This window comes from Bidens hawaiensis, unplaced genomic scaffold (genome assembly GCF_021521415.1).
Source record: "Bidens hawaiensis isolate Kalapana, Puna unplaced genomic scaffold, B.hawaiensis_p1.1 tig00002839_1, whole genome shotgun sequence".
Lineage (NCBI taxonomy): Eukaryota > Viridiplantae > Streptophyta > Magnoliopsida > Asterales > Asteraceae > Bidens > Bidens hawaiensis.
Window position 1 is genome coordinate 2298328 of NW_027491153.1, and position 11037 is coordinate 2309364.

At 34.3% G+C, this 11037-nt stretch overlaps 1 pseudogene; it reads left to right on the forward strand.

The window, feature by feature from the left end:
• Positions 1-683: 683 nt before the first annotated feature.
• Positions 684-10442, forward strand: LOC143621355 (expansin-A7-like; annotated as a pseudogene).
• Positions 10443-11037: the final 595 nt, after the last annotated feature.

Consider the following 11037-nt stretch of genomic DNA (forward strand, 5'->3'; position numbering starts at 1 on the left):
AATATATCATAGTTAAATTACATGTGCAAAAAACCTATAATGTAAAAAATAAATATAATTAAATAGATTACATAATTTCAAATTAAAAAAGTTTCATAAAAATAGTTATATTTCATATATTACATAATTTAGAGTGAGACAAAACAATTATGTTAGTTATGTGTTTTCTCAAACCCTGAGGGGTGTGGATTTAAAATTAACAAATAAATATATGAAAATAATTAAAAATTAAGTAATAAACCTACTTCAAAACTCATAATTCATTTATAAACAAACTCAAAAATTATTTCTTGTCATCCGACAAACTCAAAAATATAATCACCGGTAGGATCACGTACATATTGTTAAAATGAGATATATTCTTAGGTCAATGAATAATCTTATTATAATCAAGTATGGCCTAACAAATTAGCATAGAACCTGCTCGCACGTTTTCAACTTCATTGAATTTTATTCATGAGCACTAAACTAATAGATTTCATGCAATATACACCTTAAAGAATTGTGAGCAATGCTGACTTACGATGTCAACCTTCGTGAGGGTCACAAAATCACCCACTTCCAACATAATATTGGCTAGTTTTTAGTCCTATAAATAGATGCCTCATTATGTTGAAATCAATAAGCACCAATCAATCTTACAAGTTTCACTGACACAATCAAAGATCAAGAAATAAAAAAAAATGGCTTCCTTTTATAATTCATGCTGCTTCTTTAGCATTGTCTTACTAATCTTCTACCGCTTCATAGAGTCTAGTGAAACTGTCTACCATGGCTACGTTCCTAGTCCATGGACACTAGCACACGCCACATTTTATGGCGACAAGTCTGCATCCGCAACAATGGGTATGCAATACATCTCACATATAGTTCAATTTTCATCTGGCGACATATATATATATATATATAAACATTTTTAATAACAATATTATTCTTTAATTATTGTTTCAGGAGGTGCCTGTGGATATGGAAATTTGATTACTAATGGCTATGGAACCGATACAGCTGCATTGAGCTCGACGATCTTTAGTGATGGGTATGCATGTGGTCAATGGTACCAAATTCGGTGTGTCCGGTCTCCATGGTGTTACACTGGTTACACAACCGTTACAGCCACCAACCTCTGCCCACCCAACTGGGCTCAGGATTCAAACAACGGTGGGTGGTGCAACCCTCCCCGAACCCATTTTGACATGGCTAAACCCGTGTTCATGAAAAATGCTCAATGGAAAGCTGGCATCGTCCCAGTCATGTATCGCAGGTGCGTTTTTGTTACAAGATGTAACGTAATATGACCTTGGCTAAGTGCTAACATTCTGATTACTTTTGGATATATTAGGGTTCCATGTAGCATGAGAAAAGGTGGGATTAGATTTTCATTTCAAGGAAATGTGAAACACCCTAACTTTTTTATTATTATTTAATACTTTCACAAAATATCAGAGTATGTCCCAGTTTACATCCAAACCTCTCACTCGTGGTGACGTTTTATTTTATAAAAATATATATTATACAAGAAAACATACATGTTTAATACAAACTTTATTATACAAACTATTAAACACGAGAGTATGGTTCTCTTGTCAGTCCAGTCCCGTCCATGAAGCTTTAACCATCTATGGGTGTTTTTCCTGAAAACATTTTAAAACATATTTTTTTATTAGTTTTCGCTAAGTAAGTACACCATTTTATAAAAATATGTTTTATTTTTATTTGAAATTTAACACCAAAATTTCTTGGGATTTCAACACCCGAAATCCTTATTTTTACTCCACGTTATTCTTTGGGAATTCAACACCAGAATTCCTTGGGATTTCAACACCCGAAATCCTTAATTTTACTCCTCATTATTCTTTGGGAATTCAACACCTGAATTCCTTATGAGCTCATTTATAACCCATGAGGGTTATTTACTCCCCCTTTTATATATAGAGTTCAACACCCAAACCCCTTGAGATTTCAACTCCCGAAATCTTTTATATATATATATATATATATATATATATATTGGGGTTTTTACTACCGAAACCCTCGGGACTTGTAACCCGTATTTTTATTAGAGGCATACCACCATATTTATTTTATAGCCTCTTTTTGAGTCACACATTAATTCACATACTTGGACCCACAATCATTTCTCAAATAATCATATATATGCATATCAAAATAAACATATATAAAACGCTTGTAAAAATAACATGATTATGATCCGTGTACTTACCTCTTGTTATTAGTGAGTAATTGAAGCGTAGACAACAACCCGTTACTTTCGTCTCCAAAATAGATACTATGGTGTTTGTTTGCTTAATCCTATGCTCACATCTAACAAGTTCTCCGTCTTATTATTTTTGTTTGTAAGACTTTCATAGATATACATCCATATATATATATAGAGAGATGGATAGATAGATAATACTACTTGACTTTCTTTCCTTGGTGGCTACGATTTCTTTCTCAATAAGATTTTAAATCTTATCAACAAATAATATTAATAAACATTCATACATATCCATGTTTCTTACTTCCACGTTAAGAATACAACTCATTATTCTATTATTATTATTATTATTATTATTATTATTATTATTATTTTGACACCATTTAGCACTTTTCTTTTATTTATTATTTGTGTCATTTTTAATAATAATAACCTTTATTATACTTTTTTTTAAACGATACTCGGTTACACCCGATATTCGGTAACACCCGAATGCTCGTTTAAACATCTCCATCTCAACGAGACATTTTACTACATATTTATTCATCTAATAATATTTGAAATATTAATTTCAAATATTTTATATTTATCCACAAAATGGAATGTTATAAAATGGATACTGGTTGTTGGTGTATGTGATGAATGTTGCGGGTGCTGGCGATATCCATCAGATGTGGGTCAAAGGGACCAAGACCGGTTGGATTGGCATGAGCCATAATTGGGGTTCTTCTTACCAAGCCTTCGCAACTCTTCAGGGCCAAGCACTTTCTTTTAGGCTAACTTCATACGCCACAAAACAAACCATTACGGCTTACAATGTGGCTCCGGCTAACTCAAGCCAACGTCAACTTCCATTGATTCATTGAGGCTTACCGGATTCCAAAACATCTTGATCATCACAAATCTTTACCCGGTATTTGAAAGGATTCAAGTCAGACGAGTGCATTTACTATTTAATTTTGTATCTAGCTTAGTAGTTATCATTTTGTATTTCCTCATCCATCCTGTTAAAATCAAAGCATTCTAATGGGTTAGCGATGAATTTAGTGTATTGAACCACAAAAATGTTTTGTATCAGTTTTGTTCCCCGTATGGATGATGTTAGGAAGCTAGATTCTTTGCATCGCACAAGAAGGCCTTTCGGACAGTTTAGCTCCAATCAACAAACATGTATCATGTGGTTTATCATATTAATCTTTTCATTTGTAACTTTTTTTCAAAATAACATAGTTTATTAAATAAACATCAATTAGGAAAAACCTATGTAAAGTACATCGATACAACATATGGTCTAACTCCCTGGATCACAAAGCAAGAGATATATTGAATATTGAGAAGACATAACTTAAGGATGTGACTTCTAGTCAAATTAATAGTTTAAACAGACACAAAAGAACTGCTTCAAAGTGGCGAAAGATGAACATGACTATCTCACTACAATATTACATTCAGGTTTTAAAAAAAGTTAATCAAGGCTAGAATTGCGAGGGTTATTAAAACCCCAACACTGCAATGTTCTTTCCTTAATTAATGGAATTATACCCAAAATAGTGATCGAACTAGTAAACGAGCAATGGATCACATTTGTATTTTTCAGCTACATATAAGTTTTTTAAGTAGGGGAAATCTATGAAATAGGCAATTCAACGTACCAAACCGAGGATTACAAGTAAGATTATTTAGAGAGGCGGCACCCATGTAGCTGGCATAAAATAACACATAATGAACACTAGGTTCACACAATATCCGACCAACATCTTACACGTGGACTAAATTGACTACTAGAGAGCCGGCAAACACCATAGCTTACTACAGAGTAATCGTCTCTACCATGCTAAGAGAAAGCCGGATTACCAACTTTTGGCTACACAAGAACTGACCCATTCCGGTTATGTGAGATCCCGTTTGTCGTCACATCGGTTAGGCAAGAGTCAGAGTCGTACCTGCTCCTTCGTAGTTGGCTGGGTGTTTGACGGCTCTCATGTAGCCGATTTAGTCCACATGCAAGATCTTCGTTGAATATCGTGTGGACCGCAGTGTTTTTTGTTTTATTTTATGCATGGGTGTCATCTCTGTACACTCAACTTACTTGTATCCTCTGATTGATTTGTTAAAGATTTGCTTTTTTTTAAGTAAAAGGTCAATGCTTGTTTTGTGAATATTTTTGGTCCACTAGCCTATTTTGAAGATTTTCCCTTTTAAGTGTCTTATGATGTTCAAGTTATGAAGACAACTACCAATAATCCCCTTAACAGATTCATGAAGTGAGTTTGGACTTTGGAATTCCAAACCCTGTATTGAACAAAGCCAAACATAAAGATGCTAATCATATTCAGTTAACAACTCAACTCAACTCAAATAGTAACTAAATTTGACTACAAGTTACTTAAATCAAAGTTAAACACAATGATTCAATTGGGCTTGGTTGATTCATAGTCCTTAAACAGTGTTGACAGATTTCCTTGCTTGCAAAATAGGCCGGTGCACCACAAGTCAAGGGATTGCAAGACGGACATTTCATAGTTTTGGAACTTCATAACAATATGGTTTGTTTTAGAGAATGAAGAGAGCATTGTAGAACAAGGTAAGGTGTCCATTACCTAGGCAAGGATAGTGAGGACAACAACATATTTTGTTAATAGTGAAAACACCTATGGAGATGTGATCGAGGAAATCAAAGCTAGGTCGGTTGCTAAGGATTTTAGTCATTTTACATTACATGAAGAAGTCATAGACTCATAGGGGTTTGAGGTTTAGGGATGTAAGTGAAACGAAATACGTGAAAGGAGCATGTTTTTCTTAATTCACTTAACTTTTAACTGAAGAAACGATCAAACGCAAAGAAGACCAGTTAAACAAATGAGGTTTTCTTGTTTGTGTTTGTTCATCAATAAAATGAATGTGTTCGTTTATGTTCGCTCGTCACTATAAACAAATGATTCATGAACCTTGACAAGCGAACATAACCAGAACATAGTGAATGAATATAACTGAACCAAAACTATTTAAAAGTAAACATGAACTGTGTTGGGCCAAAAAAGTTATTAAGAAGTGACTAAAGGGTCTAAAAAAATGAATATACTAACGAACGTAAATGAATGAACTTAAACGTAAACTAACAGACATGCTAACTAAAAGAGCGAGGCGTGTGCTCATGTTCATTCATTTAACTAAATGAACAAAATTTTGTTTATTTAAACAAGCATAAAAACACCTTCCTGTTGAACAGTTCACGTATATTTTTATAAAGCTCCTAGCTTTTTATATATTTTTATTTTGTGTTCATTTTACTTCAGTTTTTCTTCTAAATAGAAGATAAACAGCAAGTACTGACGGAAGAGAAAGTTAGTGTGAGGCAAGAAGCAAGGTAATATTATTTCTCATCTATTATATCTTTATGCTACGTCAGCTTGAACCAACGTAATCTTCCTGTTATTGCTTTAACTGTATGGCTGCACATTACAATTAGAACTCATGGATGGTTGCAAATGTGGATAATGATCATCATATCATCAATCATCAACGTACTCAGTATATCCCACCAATAGCAAAGCTATGGTAGGGCTATGGTAGGGTCTGAGGAGGGTAAGATGTAGACAGCCTTACCTCTACCCCATGGGGATAGAGAGGCTGCTTCCGGTGAGACCCCCGGCTCGATAGTAGTTTTGCATCAAGCCTTGGACATAAGGCACATAGCACTCAAATCATCGGGACACCAGCTGATTGGTGCATGTACCCTTGTCTTTCGGCTATCAACGCCACCACATGATGCCTGATTAACCTTCCGTCACTTTTAACGATATTTTCACGAGATTAGTAAAATAACGTCAAAATTAGTGCAATTTCACTTTTGCCCACCCGAGGGTTCACACATATATACATTATATGTGCGAACCGCAAGTAGGGCGTACATTATTGAGTTTATATACACTCTTGTATGCATCTATATTCCATTGATAGTTTGTCTTTCATGTTATTACATTAGTGTGGTGAGATTAAAACGTGTCGTTTTTAAATTGTATCAATTCTTTTAGGCTGAAAACGAGTTTGGGTTATTACGAGTTTTAAGCAAGTTGAGTTCGGGTCAAAACGGGTTGTTTTGAAAATATTTTTGTTTGATTTGGATCAAAACATGTCGTTTTAAAAATGTATCTATTTGGTCCAGTTCAAAATGGTTTTTTTTTAAGTGTGAATTTGGTTTGTGTCAAAATAGGTTATGGTTAATATTGGTTTTAAGCAAAATCAATTCGGATCAATGCATGCCGGTCGTTTTAAAACAGTATCAATTTGATTTGGGAAAAATGGTTATTTTTAAAAAATATCTTTTAGGCGCTGAACAAAACGGGTTCGGTGTACCTGGTCGTTTTCAAAATGCATTAATTTGGTTCAGGTCATTGGTTTGTTTTCGTTGTCTTTTTTTTTTCTCACATTTCAGTCGATCGGTTTCAAAATTTCAAAGCGTGGTGAATGGTTTCACTTACAATTTGTATAAAAGATGCTGTATAAAATCGATGGGCCATAAGATTTAATAGTATGTTTTTATTTTATATATATTTCTTATTATATTTATATATTCATTTATTTGAATATTATGTTTAAGTTAGTTAAAAAAATGGATTTTCTATTTGCTACTATCATATACTATGTATGGTCAGATATCTTTTCTATTACATTAACTAATGGCATTTTTGTTACAGCAACAAATCAACAAGGAGTATTGGTGGGCTCTATGACAAGCAGAAAAGTATTTAGTGCCAATTTATCTTTCATGTTATTCCATTAATAGTATAGCTTTCATGTTATTGCATTAGTGTGATTAAAGCTGGTCGTTTTAACAATGTACCAATTTTGTTCGGGTTAGCAAATTGAGTTCGGGTCAAAACGGTCATTTCAAAAGTATGTTTTGTTCAACTCGGTTCAAAAGAGTTTGTTTAAAAATGTATCAGTTTGATTCGGGTAAAAAGGGGTAAATTTTAAAGATATTATCAATTTGAATTGGGAGAAAACGGGTTTGGGTTGATTTCAAACTATTGTGGCTGATTGCGCCTAAAGATTCAAAAAACCTTATGAACTTGGTCAATCCTTTTAAATCTGGGTTAAAGTTCATATTGCATTGCAAAATGTTGCTGCCACCGCATCACACGAGTTTTTACTAGTATGAATTCAAGGGATATAACTTCCATTTCTTTTATTAGTTCGCAGAAACAACTTTCAGTTTCTTATATTCCAATTCACAATTTCACATAGTGTTTGTTCTTTGTTCATGAATATTTATAAAAAAAATCAACTGTAAAGGATCTCTAGAAGTAGAAGTAGCAGGTTGTAGAAAAAAGTTTGAATTTACGGGCAAAATTGAATATTGCAGGTCTGATTATTTTAGGGTGAGATTCAAAAGGTTGTGTGATAAAGGGCACTTTCAGAAACTGCACATCAAACCATTTGAGTTATTAAACTGATGAACATCAATCAGTCTGCACATAGAAGTGAACCAATGCATAAAAATACATTTAGCCAAAAGCCCAAGAGATTGTAAAAGCGAACACGAAGATGTTGTTAGAAAGCATAAAGATAAAAACAAACATTAAGATAGATAGATATATGCTAGATACCACCACACAAATCAGAAGGTGAAACCAAACTTTCCACATACTCCATTGCTCGATTATCATCGATGGGAAAAATATAGTCTCGCCACTTGACATCAACATCATCGAGGTTGTTGAGCGTCTTGTGTGAATCTGTGGATGTATCATAGATAGCAAATTGTACTAAGCCATTCGCCATAAGAATATTCCCATTGCCCAAAATACAAACAGGGCGGAACCTATGATACCACTCATTTCCCAAACAAAAATTGAATGTGAATGAATGTGCTTTCATCCATGAACAATCATCAGCTTTCATCAACCACAAGTGAAATGTGGTGACTTTGACCCTCTTTATCACACAAAGGCATCCGTCTATGGATCCAATAAGACGCAATATGTCAACGGGTAGCTCTATCTTTGAAAATACCATTTCCTTAACATTGAGGGCCAATATTCTTTCATCTATTCCCCAATACAAAAAGCCGTTTATGAACACACCCAGATCACCCCAGAAGAAAGTACCCGGTTCCAAGTACTGTGGTTGCGTGCTCCACAGACTAGTTTTAAGATCAAATACATCCCATCTTTGCTGATTGATGGCACCCCTGATAAATTTGAATCTAACAATCTTTAAGTCGTGTTTGGTCTCACCATAGCCAAATCCAAAGTTAAACGGATACAGATAATCGCAATCCATAATTAACTTAGAAGCACCAGTTAAGGGATTGTAGAGGATCAACTTACAACATAACAACTGGCAATATGTAAGAAACAAAAGCACAACGCCATCAAAGGTTCCAACAACGGAAACTTCTGAACCTTCCTGGTATTCTAAAGGAGATTGAACTTTGGCCATCTTGTCTTCTTCGTCTAAAACAACAAGAGGCCGTGCGAATGGCAAAAGGATCATTCGACGTGATCTCGACTTCATAAAATAGGGGTCTGAAATCAGACGATTCCAACGCTTTGACGCGGATCGGAGCCGGAGTAAATGCTTGCCAGGAAGTCGAGCAAGTATGTTGTGAAGAACATTGTCATCTACGTACTTCGCCATAAATATAATAAAGGAAGGAAACCCTAGCTACCTACTTCTATCTAAAATCTTATATTATTTCAAAAACCACTTACATATCTAAATATATATATATATATATATATGGGCTTGGATCAAATACAAATAAAATTAACATACTAAACGTAAGAATCAAGTAGACGACTAATTATGTCATTATAGAGTAATTATCATAGAGTAATTACATAATTACTCTACCTGTATATATAATTACTCTACTTGATTCTCACGTTTAGCACGTTAATTTCATTTGTACGTTAACCTTCCCCTAAGTACTAGTTTTTAGAGTGTATTATACTAATGGGCCGATTGGTTATAATGTTCTCAAATATTAATTAGTTAAACATACATTTAACGAAATTCTTCAGTCATTACTTCTGTTTTTTCATTCTCCGCCCATGGACCCTAGCCCACGCCACATTTTATGGCGATGAGTCTGCATCCGCAACCATGGGCATGTATACATAACATATAATGGTTTATTTTAATATGGTGTGTATTGTGTAAGTAACAATATTTGTTAACTAATGTTTCAGGGGGTGCTTGTGAATATGGAAACTTGATTAATAACGGATATGGAACTGATACAGCTACATTGAGCTCAGGGCCGGCCCTAGGTAGGGCAAGCCGGACAACCGGCCGGGGCACGTGATCTTCGGGGGCCAAAATTTGTTTAGTTAATTGAGTAGTTTGCAGTAATAAAAACCTGAAGTATGAAGATGTAAACACTAAGAAGATGAAGATTTATGTAAAGAAGAAGATGATATAAAGGGTATATTTGTAATTACGTAAAGTAGGTGTGTAGTGGTCAAAGTCAATGCAGGCTATAGAGTATTTTTTTTAAATGCCAAGTATAGTACTAAATGTTAAATATATATATATATATATATATATATAATTAATAGTTCAAAGACAATCTGCAACCTTTTTTTATTTTTATTTTTCACATCAGAAAAAAAAATTATTATAAGCTAACAGACATAAAGTATATACATACTATAACCCTCCGGCTATAAGTTTATGGTTTCGCCACAACTTAATATATTGGGCCCGAAACCAGTTTTTACCCATATACTTCGTTACTCGCTAAGGCTTACGTGCTTTTTTATTTCGACTCGGTCGATGTATTTAAATTCTTAGGGCCGGCCCTGCTGGTGACATCAATCGGATGTGGGTCAAAGGGACCAAGACTGGTTGGATCAGCATGAGCCATAACTGGGGGGCTTCTTACCAAGATTTCGCTACTCTTAAGGGTCAAGCACTCTCCTTTAGGCTAACTTCATACACTACAAAACAGACCATTACGGCTTACGACGTGGCTCCGGATAACTGGAACCCAGGGTTGACTTACCAACCAAGCAAAGGTCAACTTCCATTTATCTATCCATGTTTTGCATATTGTCAAGTCTAAATTTTCTTTTTGTTATAGCTGATGATTTATCTATCATCACTCAACTTATAACCTATATTTTAAAAGGGTTTTTGTTCACTTTCTTACAATATCTGTCTTATCTTGCTACATAGAAATGTACATTTTCATTGTAATAATACCTCCATTGGAGTAGTTGTCATGTTGTACTCATGTATTCCATTAGAACATAAAATTGTAATGAGTAAACGATGAATAATAAAACTTTGCATTAAAATAATATATTTTGAAGTTTAACTAGGCTTGTGTCATATATAGCCAATTCCTTATAAATGAACATGTACAAACATGATTTTTGTACAAGTTAAAGGTTTGGATTGCAGTAACATCATCGTCCAAAGTCCACTATTACAAACATGATTCTTCAAGCCAGATATATATGTATAGTGTGGGATGTTATTACTAAAGACTGCCATGTATGAGCATAGCATGCACCCAATGTAAAGTATCCATATGAACATACATAATCCATGTCTCATGTTACACACATGAACATACATCGACTATGACTGAAATGTGAATGCACACTTATGCAATACCGCCTAAAATGCATGACTTTTTTTTTAAAACCTAGGTACATGTACGGTAGCATCATTCTTCAAATAAGCCCCACTCACAGTCCATAATTTGACAGCCGGTCCGTCCTGCATTTATTTCAGTTGGGTTGTAAATTTTAATGGATAGGTTGAAGTTTAAAAGATATAGACAGTTTTAGATAAAAACTGATTTT